The sequence below is a fragment of the Cornus florida genome, unplaced genomic scaffold (assembly GCF_030987335.1).
Source record: "Cornus florida cultivar Cherokee Brave unplaced genomic scaffold, ASM3098733v1 CherokeeBrave_3.0.0_Hap2_Chr09, whole genome shotgun sequence".
NCBI lineage: Eukaryota > Viridiplantae > Streptophyta > Magnoliopsida > Cornales > Cornaceae > Cornus > Cornus florida.
The window spans coordinates 71,629,713-71,647,656 of NW_026775579.1; positions in this window are offsets into that span (position 1 = coordinate 71,629,713).

Consider the following 17,944-nt stretch of genomic DNA (forward strand, 5'->3'; position numbering starts at 1 on the left):
AAGCATATATAAGGGGGCTGCTTTTCCTAGTTTCATGCATAGCCTTTTCCTGCTAAATGGAGTAGTCTCCTATTAACCAATTGTTTACAAGAGCAACTTGTAAAAATTGTAACCGAGTAAAAGGTACTTTAAGAGGGATTCTTCTCACTCAATTTTTTTAATTTTGTCAATAAAGCACAAAATTAGATTAAAGATATTGGAAGACTTTGTAGTGTAGGTATCAGGTACCTCTCGTTTATCTCTTCCTATCCATAATCCATCACCTATTCCCGCCAACTTGATTACCACTTCTCCCAACTTTCAAAGTAAAATGCCGAAGATAGTATAAAATTGCCCAACTCTTAAGAGCATGTGGAGTGTGGGTTTCTTGTCAGAAAAATATAAATTTGTTAATTGGTTTGGGTGAAATTCAAAATAGGACATAAAGTTTTTATCATTAAATAATATAATCCTAAATGAAAATTTAAAATTGTTTGTGTAGTGAAAAAGTGATGGCACGATAATTTAAATTTTTTTGAATTTAAGATGTTTGAATAAATGTTTTGAGTTCTAACTGTTCGATCTTTGAATCTAAATTATTTACAAACTTTAAAATATAATATGAATCTTAATGTTTGGATTTTAACCGTACAAGTTTAGAACCAAAATTTTGAGTTCTAAGATATTATAGTGAGAATTTTTATGATATCCAAACTTTAATGTTTGGGTTATAACCATTCAAGGTTATAACTAAATTTGTGACTAGAGGGAGAGAGAGAGATAGTTCGAGTTGGTGAGTTATGAACCATTTTGCCACCCTACTTTTATTAATAAGGGGTTAAACTAATAATTTTGTTAATGAGGGGTTGCATCTTGTAAATCATGGTTGTGGTTGAAGAACGAAGATGTAGGGGTGACAAAAGACACGTTGGTTTGGTTGGCGGAGGACAGGCTAGCTAAAAAAGGACATCAAACATTAGGATTCACTAAAGTGACAAGGGAATAGAATTCACTAAAGTGAATGAGATCATCAAACATTAGGAGAATCACATCATAAGTGACGACAATATATATATATATATATATATGGGAAATTATACATATGTCCTTTATGGACAATGCAGTATTTTGTTGAGTAAATTGTTTTCTTTTCTTTGTAAAAATAAAGTTGATTCTCGCACAAATACATTTGCTAAATGCGGTACAGCAGAAGTGCAATACTAAACACAAGTACTATACCCCAGAGGGTCCCAACCCGTTCACATTTTAACTTAGATGTCTCATGCGATCATATCTAAGTGCACACTGGATCACTTTTATTCCAAGGTGACTACACAATATTTTCGGCCCCTCTATAAATATGGCTGGTTACTTCTTGAGAAACACGTACAAGGTATAGACAGCATTTAGATTATATAGAGAGTGAGATATGGCAGATAAGGCGGTGAATACAGTTAAGGGAGTAGGTCAAGGAGAGCCTGAGCCTGAGCCTGAGCCGATGTCGAAATCTTTTAGGAATGCGAGCTTGATTCCTGCAGAGAGAAAGCGGGTGATGACAATGATTGCTGAGAAAGTGGTGAATTCTGTTGCTTCCTCTGCCTGCAACAAGGAAAAAAATAAGCCCAAGATCATGCCCATCAACCCTGGTGATGCCTAAATAATCTTACACCATATCCTCTCTCTCTCTCTCTCTCTCTCTCTCTCTCTCTCTCTATATATATATATATATATATATATCACTCAATGTCACTGTGTTGCATGTAGTGAATATTTTATGCAATAAAATCATCTTTTGGTGATACTAGAGAGTTATTGGTGCATGTTATACTATTCTTTGCATCCGATTTCTTTGCTTTTCCACTCAAAGATATATATGTTGCCAAGATATCCACATTTGAGGAGGTCATGACTGATAAAGATGAGAAAAAAACTATTATGATCCATGCAGCTCGATCATTACAAATATATATAGTGATGGACAATCCATGAGAGACAAAGAGACTGGTAGGTCGGTGAGAAGAAAAATGGAAATCACGTTGTTAGATAATTACCAAGTAATTAATTATAAGTAAACAAATTATTTTATTTAATACCAAGTTTGCCGAAGATTGCAAGAATTTTTTTTTTTTTTTTTTAATTTCTATTATATACTAATAATTTTTAGGGAAAATTACATATAAATGGTGTTAAAGTTCCATATTTACTTAGAGACTGAGTCAAAGTTTCATATTTCTCTAAAATGGATTGCTGAGGTGGCACATGATTTTTTACTGTTTAAAAAATTGTGGTGCCTAAAATGCCCTTCCCTAATAAAAAAGTAGTACCTTCAGTTCAAAAAAGTAGTACCTTCAGTTTAAAAAAGTAGTACCTTCGGAGAAAAAGTAGTACCTTCGCGGATGTTTAAAAAACATGGTACCTGGACACCAAAAAGTAGTACCTTCAGTTCAAAAAAGTAGTACCTTCGAAGAAAAAGTAGTACCTTCGCGGAAGGGTATTTTAGGCACCACAATTTCTAAACAGTAAAAAATCATGTGCCACCTCAGCAATCCATTTTAGAGAAATATGGAACTTTGACTCAGCCTCTAAGTAAATATGAAACTTTGATTCCATTTATATGTAATTTTCCCTAATTTTTATTAAAATCTTGAAACTGCCGCACAAATTTTTTGATAATATATGTACTTCATTGTCTAGTTAGGTAAGTCCTCATATAAAATTTTGTCAAAGTTCTTACCCCTCATCTTCTTTTTGAGGATGGAAAATTTTCAAAGATTATACCATTGATAAGGATCATGCTTAGCTACTCACTCGTGAGTAGTTTCACTCTACTCACTGTTTCAATAAATTGAAAAAAAAAAAAAAAAAAAAGATGCATCAACTTTAATAACCAAATTAACAAATTAAAAAAAAATAAAATAAAATAAATCGACTCATTTTAATTGAATAATCATCTTTTCCCTTCTCTCTCTCTTTTTCATCGATAATATATATACTTGCCCTTACTAAAGTTTTAAATTATGAAAAAGAATCAACTCTCTCATTACATTGTTACCGTTTCTAAAGAAGATAAAATCTTATTTAAATAAATAAAAATGGAAATGATTGGGACAGAAAAAAGAAAGAAGTAGAAAAAGACCGTTGGACTACAAACGCAATTCCATGATCTACAGTTTTGTGGTTTGGTTTTTATGGATTCTGACCAATAGGTGATAATAATTAAACTTGAATTGCAACTATTTGTTTTCGGGGCTAGTACAGTTTGGCAATGTAGATTCCGGATTGTGTTTGTTTCAAAAGAAAATCATATATATCTCATTTTGAGTTTTTAATTATTTTATCATACTCATTCTAAACTCATTTAGGGGACTTTCAAATCCGACTCCATTATAGACGGGGACGGGTGAAACCCGAAGGAAATTGCCATCCTTAATTATTGTTGCTCCAACTCTCACGTTTGAAACAAAAGCAACTATCCTACATAGACCTCCCTTATGTGTGACGGACTGTCAAATACACTAACGGACCTGGTTAATTTACTGAAATGCCCTTAATTTTTATGGTAAATGACTAAAGTACCCCCCTTTCTATATATATACAGGGTGAGAGAGAAAGAGAGAGAGATCGTTTAAATCAAGCATTGGTGGCGAGCACTCATGGTTGTGGACGGCGTTTTCACCCACTGTCTACTTTGTTTCTAAATTCTATAACAAAAAGTGGAGAATACGCGGGGACCTTTTCTAATGTGACCAAGAATATTGACTGCCTGCTGTTGTAAGATATGGGAGATATTAGAGTCTGAGGACAACTTCTTCATCGGGATATTGATATTAGGTATGAAATGGAAGAACTGCGCCTCTGGACTGACTGACAGAATGACCTATGTTTATTCAATAATCTAAACTCTAAATAATTCATGCACAAAAACACATAAGATGACATTATTGATTTAGTCAAGTTTTTACAAAAACATACAGAAATCTCTCTTCTTTATATGCCAACGCTGCACTAAACCACAATAAATCAAGGGTTAATTATCACGACACCCCATGACGTTTGATATAATGACAGCTATATATAAGTTGGCTATTTTTAAACGATGACACCCCTTTAAGTTTAACAAAGTTAACAATGACACCCCGTCAGTTTTTTCATTTAAAAAAATTAGTGAAATATCTATATTACCTTTCATCATTTAAATCATTAATTATGACAAAATATCAAAAGTGGAAAATGACCAAAAACACCCATCATAATTACCCTTTATTATTTAATTTATTTACTACTTTCTCTCTTTAATCTATCAGTCATCCTCATGAGCAGATTGAGGGTTTTTCTTTCTCTTCTTGTAAACGTGCCTTACCCTTTTCCCTTCACCCATCGACGAACCACCACCTCCCAACCAGAAGACCAGATAGTTGTGCACAACAGTTGCGATCTGGCAATACATGTCAGCGCACACTCTGAGTAATGTGCCTTGGTGATGATCCAATTGAAAAGCTCACCGTCGGCACAAAGCTCCATCACCAAATTGTTGAGGCCGTTGAATGGTGGAGATCATGATGGGACGGAGCCACCAACTTCGCCGGTGGCGTGAGGACGGAGTTGATTTGAGGAGGAAGAATCTAGAAGACCCATGCGAAGAATATGATTATTTACATATATATGTACACATGCTTATATATAAGGAAGTGTGAAATTGATTTTTATATATATATATATATATATATATCCAAATCAATGGTTATTTTTGTTTTGGGCTTGTGTTCATCTATGGTTATTTTGCCCGATTATAGGGTTTATTCTTTCTCCTCTCTCTCTATATATATGCTTATATATATTTGGTAGAAGTATCTTTCCTTAAATTATGTTATGAATTTTCAATTTATTGCCTAATTAATTAGAAATTTGCTATATATTAATTATGGAAAAAAAATTTGCTATATATTATGAGTTATGAGTGTAGTTTAGCAATGAAGTCTTCTTGTGTGGTGGTGTTGGTGATGGTGGGTGCTACCATAGCCGCCGCCACCGACAAATACCGCCCACCCCTTTTCTTTCTCTCTCTCCACCTACCACTACAACCTCTGCCACCACAACAAAACCTATTAATTGAACCCATGAAAAACCCACAAAAATTCAGCCAATTGAATCCATGAAAAACCCACATAAAATCCTAATTGAACCCACCATTACCATCGCCGCTACTGTTGGTTCTGTCAGAGAAGGAATATGGGTCTGTGACATACTCTTCTAGGCTACAGTCCACCTTCCATAGCCGTTTCGATCTGTTCTTCCATATATATATATATACATAAGGGGCAAATTTGACTTTTCATGAGTTCTGACATTTTACAATAAAAATGAATTAAATATTAAAGGGCAATCTGGTTTTTTCCAACGTCTTAAGGGCTTGTTTGGATCCAAATTATCACACGGGATATTTTTATCCAAAAAAATAACTAAGTTGTATATGGCTATCAATATATCAAACCTCAAGAAGTATCATTGTAATTAACCCATAAATCAAAATTAAAAACCATCATTAAAGACATTGTGATGGCCCTGTTTTTTTCAAGCTAGTGCGTCCTGTGATGAACCGAAGATTGACCCGATAACGGATCTAAATGCGAAAGTGAAAACAGAAAACAAGACTTTGGAGATGCAGTGCATCTCTAAGAAGCCAAAGTGACCTTCCATGAGGCCACGGATCTGAACGAGAAGAATGAGGAAATGAATGATCAGAAAAAGACCTAATAGGTCCCCAAGGGCAAAATAGTCTTTTCACATGGGAGCAATGTCCTTGGGAATGTACATCATTCCTAAGACACATTCGTGACTTTCCACGAAGTCACGGAACTCAAAAGAAAGTAGCGGAAGCAAAATAAAAGAAAACCGGACAAATTTAGTCCCAAGGGCAAAATGGTTATTTCTGAAAATATAAAATCAGGTGCTACCGAGTATACCACTGGAAAGACAGCAAAAAATTAATCAGGTTAGACCCAAGAATTACTTGATTCGGAGTCCGGATAAAGAAGATATGAAACTCCAAAGTTTCAAAAAAATCGAACTTTTCGGATTAAAAATCAGTGCGGCAAGGGTACTTTACAAGGGTTAAAATGATCTTTTTAGATGAAATTAGATGCAACTAAGTATACCATTAGATAGACAAGGAAAATTTAATAAATCTAGACTCAAGAATCACTTGATTCGGAATCCGGATGAAGAAGATATGAAACGTCAAAGTTTCAAAAAAATCAACTTTTGGGTTTAAAATCAGTGCGGCAAGGGTACTTGACAAGGAGTAAAATGGTCGTTTCAGATAGAATTGAATGCAACCGTGCATACCGTTGGATAGACAAGCAAAAGTTAATAAACTTAGACTTAAAAATAACTTGATTTGGAGTCGGGACGAAGGAGATATAAAGCCTCAAAGTTTCATGAAAACCAACTTTTCCGAGTAAAAAATCTGGGCAGGAATAGTGTTTTGACAGAGAGCATCTTTTGATTTTTTTCCTAGAACGAGGCTAGAAACGGAACCTTAAACGACTGGAAAAACACGAAGAAGAAACCCTCCTTAAAATCATTAACAGTGAGTCCAAAAAGCCCTAAAATGCCCCCTAGATCAGCATAGATCAAGAGAGTCCAAAAAGCTGCCACACAATTTTTTTTTAGGATAAGTCCACAACTGAGAGCAAAAACGGGCTATTAAACGAATTTTTCTGGAAAAACACGAAAAAGAAACCCCTCCCAAAATCGAGTTTTCTACCCGGCTACGCAAAAGAAAATGAAAAAAACATACTATGAAATGCCCAAAATGCCCTTAGATCAGTAAAGGGTTAAAAACTCAAAAAATACAGCTTTGCACCAAGCATGCATTTGGCCCTAAATGCATTTCTAAGTTGAAACCAATGTACACGCAAGTGTAATTAGTGTTTTCAAGCACGCGGGAATGGTCCGCGGCTCTCGAGAATGCCCGACTCAAAATTCGACCCCCCAACGGCCAAAAATAGGAAAAATGAACTTAGAATCGAAATTTTGAAATATGGAAATATGAAATGGTACCAAATTACCATTTGGCCCTTGGCCACACTTCATACATGATTAAATGGAACCTACAAAATTGTCTTAGCTCATTTCCCACCACCCATGCAAATGAAGTAAGGCTAAAGCCTACAATTTTTCCATTTTTCCTTAATATCACATAAATGTAAAAATACCTAGAATGCAAATAAAAGTCACTTAACCCATGGCCTCATTACATACATGTCAAATATATATCAAAAGGTACACTTATGTGTACATTACATATTTAGAACAAACAAATCATGTTTTGACATATAGAGCTACAAGTGGCATTTCAAGCCAACTTTTATAAGAATTGAAACCTTCAAGTCTACAAATCATCCAAGCAATATGAGAATCTTGAACCTTGATTCCTGTACCTGAAAAATGTCCCCACTACGTGGGTGAGTAACATAAAGCTACTCGTAGGAGATGAGCATGCAAAGACCTAATGTTTTAGAAACCTATTAAGTTGTAATAATTTAACTCAAATAGTCATGCTACTTAGCGTCTATGTCAAAGGTGAGACTCAGGGAGCATCCTAAGCTACCTTAGAGCATTTCTAGCATAAACCACATCATTCATGCAATTTAAACAACATAAGAGCATGCGGTACAACGCAACAAAATCTATAAGTATACGTACACAAGTATACAATCAATATTGAAATGCACTTAAGACAAGTATACAAGACACAAGTATACTAGGTTATTTAGAAAGTAAATCATCAATATGCAAGTTTACATACCAAGTGTGCTAAGCAATATTGAAATAGAATACAAGATATATATATTCAAGTATACATTTCTAAGTATACTAAGTAATGTTGACATACATGACATACAAGTATACAAAGTATTTTTGATATTCAAGGCGTACAAGCATACAAATACAAGTATACTAAGCAAGAAATGAAGTACCATGCGTCCAAGCACAAGTTAAAAGTAATCCACAATTACAATTAGGAATTGAATGCGAAATCAACCAATGGCGGAAATACAGAGGACATATGGTCTCAATGACCAAACAAGTGATCTCAGGTTATTAGTCCGCAAGGAACTACCTAGTGTGCACTATATGTTGTAGAGGGAACTCTCATCCCCCGTACTAGAGACATACCCTAGCCTTAACATATTATAATGTCCATACAAGCTTTCCAAAAATCATTAAGTTGTGCAACAAGTATATCACATATACACAATGCGCATTGTCAATTATCATGCATAACTAAGTCATGGAATACACACAAGATATGCTCTAGGCCTTCAAGCTACAATGGCATACTAAATGTCATATAAGTATAATGTGTATACAACAAGTTAAATCATAACTTCTACTCATGGAATACCATCTTGTAATCATACACCAAGTTGCAAATCATAGATTAAGTAAGAATATAACATCAATACTTAATTACCTCAATGAAAGCAAACAAATGGAACTTAATTAAATTAAATAATTAAATTCTCAAGATTATAAAGGAACTCTAAAAATTCTAAATATAATGTATGTCAAAGGTCATAGCAAGGCCTAATTTAATTTTAAGTTACAAGCCAATTCTACATTAGTTATAACAAGGTGAATTAAGATCAATGCCAAGAAAATAATTAAATAAATTTCTCAAAACTCATTCAAATATTTTCTATTTAATATATGTTAAAGAACATGTCAAGACATTATTTTAGATCAAGTTACAAGTTAATTCTCTACTAGGTACAACTAGGTGAATTAAATTTCATACAAGAAAATAATTAAATAAAGTTTTCTAAACTCATTCAAATATTCTCAATTTAATATATGTTAAAGAACGTACCATACTGAGAGTACCGGAACTGACATGGGCCGGGTATGACTCGCGAGAGGAGAATCAGGCCGAGAAATTGGATTTAGCCCACACGAAGACTTTGCGGAATGGGCCGTAAGTGCGAAGCCTTCCGGGAAAAACTAGGCCCATTAAGAATGAAGCCTGATGCCGAGGGGCCAACCTAGGGAGTCATTTATATCATTTTAAAAACACTTGTAAAGGTCTATAAATAGGCAGTTGTGATAGAGATGAAGGGAGGATGATTGTAAAGTGTACTGAAATTCTGTCCAAATAGAGAAAGAAATTTTTTTGCATTTACAATTGGCGCCGTTTGTGGGAACGACAAAAAAGATCGATTCGAGCTTGATGGACATCATGTTGATTTAAGCAAATTCGTGAAAACAAAGCTTGATTTCTAGAAGTTGAATCCAGATCATATTGATTGTAGTTTATTCAGAGGAGATTCTTGATTACTGTTGATTTTGCTGTATTTGCGTCGGAATTACGCAGCTCTGGTTTGTTCAATCGCAGCTAGATCCAGTGAGTTCGAAGCTAGAAAAGCTCAGATCTAGCAAACGATGACCACGATTCGGTGAAACTGAGTCCAGATTTGACGGAATTTGCATCGATGATGCTCAGATCTGATTAGGAATTTGTGATTCATGCCTTTGCTTCGCTCGAGAATCATGATAGGAGGCGAGAGCTCTAATCCAGTGGAGAATGTCCAGCAGCTAAAGCTTGATGAGTTGATGAACATGATCGAAGCTCTCCGAAAAAAGAATGCAGAGCTAAGAGCCGGAATGTAGCGTCAAGAAGCTCCGGCGAACCCGCGACTGCATCCAGCAGACGAATAAATTATGCATCCCGATGTTCCATGTCATGGTGAGAAGGTAGGAAACAAATAGACGGATCTTCACCATGAAGAGGTCAGGCCTGACGATTTACCGACAAATCTCCGTCGTGTCGATGAACGTGAAGGCTCGATTCACCTAGATCCACAACATGAGCAAATCAGGCGAAACGAGGCCAAAACTTCCAATCCGTATCCAGAAAAATTTGACCGAGAAGGAGCTATGGAGTTTGGACACTAAAAGGCTGCACCGATGTGGCAGAAGGAGTACATTGAGGAAAGGTCATTTGATCCACCTTACTGGCCTTTAGTGGCTATATTTGATTGCCGAAGCTCGGAAAGGAGATTCACGGACCAGAGAGTTGCCGCAGCAAGCCAATGAGAGAATGAGGCCTTACGTTCAGCAGCTCGGACTGTTGACTCGCCGTTTATTGCTAAAATTTTGAATTCTCTAAATCCGAGGAATTCTCTATGCCGATTTTCATTCTGTTTGACGGAACGACTGATCCGGTTGACCATGTGTATCATATCCAGTAGAAAATGGCTTTGAACACCGAGAACGACTCTTTAATATGCAAGTGTTTTCCAACCAGCTTGGCTGGACCAGCGCTCAACTGGTTCAAAAACTTGTCGAGGGGTTCGATTGATAGTTTCTGAAGCCTTTGTAATCGGTTCATAAGTCAGTATTATGGGAATAAGCGCCCAACAAAAGATGTCTCCAGTTTGTTCACCATAAGACAGCATGAGGATGAGCGCCTCCAAGCCTTTCTTACCAAGTTCAACTTAACCAAGAGCATGGTGATCGAATGTCATCCCTCTACAACGGTTCAAGCATTTAAGTTGGCCATGACTCGCGGCACTCTATTTTACACAAGCTTTGTGGTGAATACACCGAATACCATAGATGAACTTAATGAAAGAGCTGATGGTTTTGTGCGCCTTAAAGAAGAAGAAGCAGCTGACGCTCGGAAGACATCCATCATATCAACAGAAGAGAAAACCAAAGCAAAAATCAGGCAAAAGTAGGCTTAGCCACAACGTCAGACCTCCTGGAAAGCTGAAAAGAGGCCCAGAGAGGAAGAGCTGGTTACTCTTCTGAAAGTCACTCTGGCAAGCCTGTATCAAGAAAATAAAGATAAGTTCCGATCTTCTTTACCAATCAGACAGCCTCTCGAGCAGAGAGACCAGTCTAAGCATTGTGCTTTCCATTCTGACTTTGGCCATCAGACTAATGAATGCAAGAATTTAAGGAGGCAGGTTGAGATGTTGATAGCCAAAGGAGAGTTCGCAAGTTACATTTAAGGCCCGGCGGTGGAACAGAGCCGTCCGATGGAGCAAGTAAAGAGGAATCAGAAGTCGAGCTCCCACAACTCACAGCCAGTTCGAATAATCAATGCAATTCATGGTCGGCCAGAGCCCACTGAGGAGTCAGATGAACTGCTTTGAACGCGCCTCTGCCAGGCACAAATGAAGAGGAGGATAGGCAATGTAAACACTCTACATCAACAGAACGCACAACGCAAATTAAGTTTGACAGAACTGACTTGTTACGCGTTCAGATTCCTCATGAAGATCTGTTGGTCGTTAGTCTGACGGTGGTAGAATGCCTGGTACGAAGAGTTCTGATCGGTCCTGGAAGCAGTGCGAATGTTATGCCGAGAGACACGTTCGATCGGCTTGAGATAAAGCCTGAGAAGCTCAAGCCCACCGGAAATCCTTTGCTCGGATTTGATGGAAAATGGGTGGAACCCATCGGTATGGTGGAAGTAACAATACATGCTGCAGAAAGGGTTCTGATAGAGAGCTTCGTTGTGGTCAAGATTCACCCCTCGTATAATTTTCTGATGGGTAGATGATGGATTCACAGAGTCCAAGGTGTACCCTCAACTCTTCACCAAGTCATGAGATGCCTCGGGCCTGACGAAAACAAGGTGATCGACATTCATGGGGATCAGGTTGCAGCTAAGGAGTGTTACTCCGTCTCACTGAAATGTGCTGGAAAAGGGAAGGCACCCATCCGTTCGGCGAGCCCGAGATAGCAATTACAGAAACCTCCACCCAAGCAGAATGGGGAGGAGGAGCCTGTATACTTGACCAAAGAGCCCCTTGTTGAAGTGCAGATCGACCAGTCTAGGCCAGATCGAACTACCCGAGTAGGAATAAAACTCACCGAGGGGGAAAAACAGGAACTAATTGATTTCTTATCTCACAACGTTGATGTATTTGCATGGAGTCACTTAGACATGCCTGGAATTAGCCCTTCGGTATCCTGTCACTCCCTGAACGTCAATTCCAATGTCAAACCTGTAAAGCAGAAGCAGCGAAGGTTTGCCCCAGAACGTAACCAGATCATAGCCGAGGAGGTTGATAGGCTACTTGATGCGGGATTTATAAGAGAAGTGCATTATCCAGACTGGTTGTCAAATGTTGTTGTTGTGCAGAAGAAAAATGGGAAATGGCGAGTGTACATTAACTTCACCAATTTAAACAAAGCATGCCTGAAGGATAGCTTTCCGCTGCCTAAGATTGATCAAATGGTGGATGCTACTACTGGGTATGAGCGTTTAACCTTCTTAGATGCTTATTCAGGTTATAACCAGATCCCCATGGACCTTGCTGATGAAGAGAAAACTTCTTTCGTTACCGAGCGAGGGACCTATTGCTACAAAGTTATGCCGTTCGGACTGAAGAACGCCGGAGCAACTTATTAAAGGCTTATTAGCAAAATTTTCAAGGATCAAATAGGAAAAACTGTGGAAGCCTATATTAACGACATGGTGGTAAAAAGTGAGAAACGAGTTGACCATCTGAAACATCTACAAGACGTATTTGATGTGTTGAGAAAGTATGGAATGAAACTTAATCCAACCAAGTGCTCATTCAGCGTAAGTTCTGGTCAGTTTCTGGGACACGTGGTTAATCATAGAGGCATCGAAGCTAATCCATCCCAAGCGGAAGCTCTGACCAAGAATGCCGAACCAAGGACAATCAAAGAAGTACAGGCCCTCACAGGTTGGATAGCTGCATTAAGCCGGTTCATTTCTAAATTGTCAGATCGTTGCAAACCATTTTTTGAGACGATACGGAGCCATGGGAGACAGGTCTGGGGGGATGAACAACGGCAAACACTGATTCGCCTGAAGGAGTATATGCAGAATCCGCCAGTTCTGTCTGTTCCTGACTCGGGAGAAAAGTTATTTTTATACCTAGGGGTATCCAGCAGCGCAACAAGTGGCGTTCTGATACGTTGTAAAGAGGGAAAGTAATATCTGGTGTTTTATGTTAGCAAAACAATGACTGAGGCCGAGCGACGATATTCAACGGCCGAGCGGGTGATACTCTCGCTTGTACATGCGAAAAGAAAGCTCAGGCATTACTTTGAATCCTATCATATTGTCGTTCTGACCACTTTCCCTATTAGAATAATCCTGCATAAGCCAGACCTCTCAGGGAGGATGACGAAGTGGGCCATAGGGTTAAGCTCATTTGACATAACATATGAACCTAGAACGGCAATCAAAGGGCAAGCAGTGGCTGATTTCTTACTGGAATGTGATTCAGAGGACATGGAGAAAGACCTTCGAGGTTGCTTGTGGAAGCTTTTTGTTGATGGATCCTCAAATCAGTTGGGGGCAGGCATTGGGGTCAAACTGTAGACACCAGAAGGCAGGTCCCTAAGTCAAACGCTCCGACTTGAATTCTTAGCCATTAACAATGAAGCGGAATACGAGGCACTGCTGGCTGGACTTAAGCTCGCCAAAGAGCTAAAGGTCAGGAATTTGGCTGTCTTCAGTGACCCGCAGTTGATCGTCCGGCAGGTGAATGGCGAATATGAAACCAGAGATGAAACTACGGAGGCATACCATTCTGCTGTTATGCGAGAAGTCAAAGACTTTGAAAACATTGAATTCATCTAAATACCGAGAGAGCATAACGAAGATGCCGACCGGCTAGCATGTAGCGCCTCGGGTTCTAGAGAGACATTGGCAAGGGTGATTCCAGTGGGTATATTGAACCAGCCATCCATTTTCGAAGAACCTTCGGGCTCAGATCCTTGGCAAGTGAATGTCATTCCATATGAGCCAAGTTGGATTGATCCAATCGTAACTTATATTCGGGATGGTACTCTGCCCGAGCATAGAGATGAGGCTAGGAAAATCAAATCGAATGCTGCAAAGTACGCCACAGTGCATAACCAGTTGTACAGCAGATCTTTTTCCGGGCTCTACCTGAAATGCGTGAACCCCACAGAGGCTCGACAGATATTGCGAGCTATTCATGAAGGTGTGTGTGGAAATCATTCAGGGGGAAAATCTTTAGCGCACAAAACAATGACGCAAGGGTACTTTTGGCCGAACATGTCACGAGATGCGGAAGAATTCTCTAGAAGATGCAATAAATGCCAAAGGTTCGGACCATTAATCCACTAACATCCTGAGGACTTGCACGTAATGGCCATACCATGGCCTTTCGCACAATGGGGGATGGATGTGGTTGGTCCTCTGCCAACTGCAAGAGCTCAAAACAAGTATGTGTTGTTGGCAACAGATTACTTTACCAAGTGGGTGGAAGCAGAACTATATCCGAGCGTAACGCAGACTCATATGAGACGCTTTATTTGGAGTAATATTATTTGCCGTTTTGGTGTTCCGATGTCAATCGTTATGGATAATGGGACTAATCTCGACAACAAGCAAGTCAGAGAATTGCTGAAAGAATATGGAATTAACCAAAAGTTGGCAGCAGTAAGTCATCCCCACGCCAATGGACAAGCAGAAATTACGAATAGTACAATTTTCGCTTGTATCAAGAAGAAACTGGAAAATTATAAAGGGAAGTGGCTGGATGAACTCCCGAACGTCCTATGGGCTTACAGAACGACCCCTAGCCGGCCGGCCGGGGAAAGCCCATGGCATACGGAACTGAGGCAGTCATACTGGTTGAATATTGATTCCAACTGTCTGAAGCTTAGCATGGAATCAGGAGCAGAATGACAAAATGTTGAGATTTAACCTTGATATGTTAGAGGAAAAGAGAGATGCTACGGGAATAAGGCTTGCGTCCTATCAGCAGACACTGGCTAGTAGCCACAACAAAAGGGTGAAGCACAGAGATTTCACACTTGGCGATCTGGTTCTGAAGAAGAAGGTAGGAATGGTTAAAAAAATGATGTCACCTTGGGAAGGACCATACAGAATTGCAGAAGTCATAGGAAATGGGGCATATATACTACAGACCATGGCTGGAAGGTTGGTTAACAAGCCATGGAATGCTACATCTTTAAAAAGGTATTATCAGTAGAAAGTTTGAAGTTCTAATTCTGGTATTATTCATTTTCAGTTGTACAGAATTTTGAAATTTATAAAAGCTATCTTCTTCTGAAAAATTGAGTGTATGAAAACAGCAAAGTAAGTGGCAGCTGGCATCATGGGCCGAACGCCAAAAACTTGCAAAAAATAAAGAGTGAAAGTGGCAAGTGGCATTCTAGCCGAGCGCCAACCACTCAGCAAAGTAAGTGGCAGCTGACATTATGAGCCGAACGCCAAAAACTTGCCAAAAATAAAGAGTGAAAGTGGCAAGTGGCATTCTAGCCGAGCGCCAACCAATCAGCAAAGTAAGTGGCAGCTGGCATTATGAGCCGAACGCCAAAAACTTGCCAAAAATAAAGAGTGAAAGTAGCAAGTGGCATTCTAGCCGAGCGCCAACCACTAAGCAAAGTAAGCGGCAGCTGGCATTATGAGCCGAACGCCAAAAACTTGCAAAAAATAAAGAGTGAAAGTGGCAAGTGGCATTCTAGCCGAGCACTAACCACTCAGCAAAGTAAGTGGCAGCTGGCATTATGAGGCGAACGCCAAAAACTTGCAAAAAATAAAGAGTGAAAGTGGCAAGTGGCATTCTAGCCGAGTGCCAACCATTCAACAAAGTAAGTGGTAGCTAGTATTATGAGCCGAACGCCAAAAACTTGCCAAAAATAAAAAGTTAAAGTGGCAAGTGGTATTCTAGCCGAACGCCAATCACTCAGCAAAGTAAGTGGCAGCTGGCATTATGAGCCGAACGCCAAAAACTTGCCAAAAATAAAGAGTGAAAGTGGCAAGTGGCATTTCAGCCTAGCGCCAACCACTCAGCAAAGTAAGTGCAGCTGGCATTATGAACCGAACGCCAAAAACTTGCCAAAAATAAAGAGTGAAAGTGGCAAGTGGCATTCTAGCCAAGCGCCAACCACTCAGCAAAGTAAGTGGCAGCTGGCATTATGAGCCGAACGCCAAAAACTTGCCAAAAATAAAAAGTGAAAGTGGCAAGTGGCATTCTAGCCGAGTGCCAACCACTCAACAAAGTAAGTGATAGCTGGCATTATGAGCCGAACGCCAAAAACTTGCCAAAAATAAAGAGTGAAAGTGGCAAGTAGCATTCTAGCCGAGCGCTAACCACTCAGCAAAGTAAGTGGCAGCTGGCATTATGAGTCGAACGCCAAAAACTTGCCAAAAATAAAGAGTGAAAGTGGCAATTGGCATTCTAGCCGAGCGCCAACCACTCAGCAAAGTAAGTGGCAGCTAGCATTATGAGCCAAACGCCAAAAACTTGCCAAAAAAATAAAAAAGTGAAAGTGGCAAAGTGGCGCACTAGCCGAACGCCAACCACTGACAGACAGAGAGAAACCAGATCGGATAGTATTAAGTCATTAAGTAAATGGATTTTTGGCAAAAGTTCAACCAAAAGTCAGCCATCTCATTAATAATGAAGTTTCTGAGTTACAAAATATGAGGTATATAGATGACAAAAGTGCAGAAGGAAAGAAGTCGGTACATCAGAAAGGTTCTAACTAGAGGCATTTGCCCCCTCAACTTCTTGATGATGCTGAACAGTCCCCTCATCACTGTTAGCGGTTCCGTCCTCACGAGGAGGAGAATCAAGCTAAATGATAGAATCATTCTGCTGAGTTCTATCCTCAGTAGCATTGGAAGAATCATTTTGCCGAGTTTCATCCTCAGCAGCAGTGGTGGATGGAATCACGGTGGACAAAGGAAGAACGTCCAGGGGTTGAGCAGTAGATGGAGTAGGAGTGATCCTGGAAGAGGCGATCTCTTGGTATTTATCAAATATGCCCTCAGCAGGGGTGGAGTCTGGATCGGCATAAACACCCGGAGGATCAATCTCCAGCTCTTTGTCAACCTCATCAGGGGTAGAGCCAGTCTGACCTTCAGCTGGAACACGATCAGTATAACCCTCTCAAAACCCCTGAGCATACCTGAGGGCCCCAACCCTGGAAAACCGAGCGTGCAGAGCTAGCATACCACCATTTACCTTACTAATGGTGCTGAGCAAAACATCATGCTCGTCCAGAGCTCTTTTCTCGAAGGTCATCCGAGCGGATTGCTCATCACTCAGAAGGCGCTTAAGTTCTTCCTTCTCAGCCTTAAGAGATTCTCGTTCAGTATGCCTGACACTCTTCTCAAGTTGCAGAGCGTCCTTTTCATCCTAAAGAGAGTCTGTCTCCTTTTTCAAAGCGTCTCTCTTATTTTCAACTTTGTTGAGCTGAACCATCAGCTTGGCATTTTGGGTGCCTAAAGTCTTGCTCTCCTTGTTAGCCGCACCAAGGTTGTCAGAGAATAGACGAACCTTGGAATTGCACAACTCCACCTGCTTCTGCGTAGCCATCATCCCAAATAAGGTCTGCAGTGATATACAAGATAACTGGTTAAGCCGAGCAAACAGTCAGAGGAATTCAAATATAAAAAGACTATGCAAAGATTTGCTGACTGAGGGGGAGAAGTTACCTCCATGGCAGATAAGGGGAAGCGGCTGAACACTTCCTTCTGAAACAGACCGTTGGCTACTTCAATGCCTCTGGGAGTCCACATGCTCCTGTAAAACGCCATAGCGGTTTGACCATCCTTGAACATGGTCTCGTTCGGCTTTACGGAAGACCCATCTGTTAGGATAAACTGAGGGGTTCATGGTGCTATAGTAGAGGCAGAAGCATTGGCTGAGATAGACCCTGAAGGAGTAGGAGGTCTGATTGGGGGAGGAATGGGTGCATTCGGTCCAGATGGACGAATCCTTCTTGATAGAGGGATGCTATCAAGGCTAGAAGGAGGATCAGGCTGAGGCCTCTTCCCTCTCTCCTTTTCCCGAGTAGCAGCAGCAGTGGTATTAGCAGGATGGGTGCTAGCTGAAGGAATTGCGCTCTGATTAGCAGGTGGAACATAAGTAACTGGGTTGGCAGCTACCACGATCAGGTTGGTGGAAGG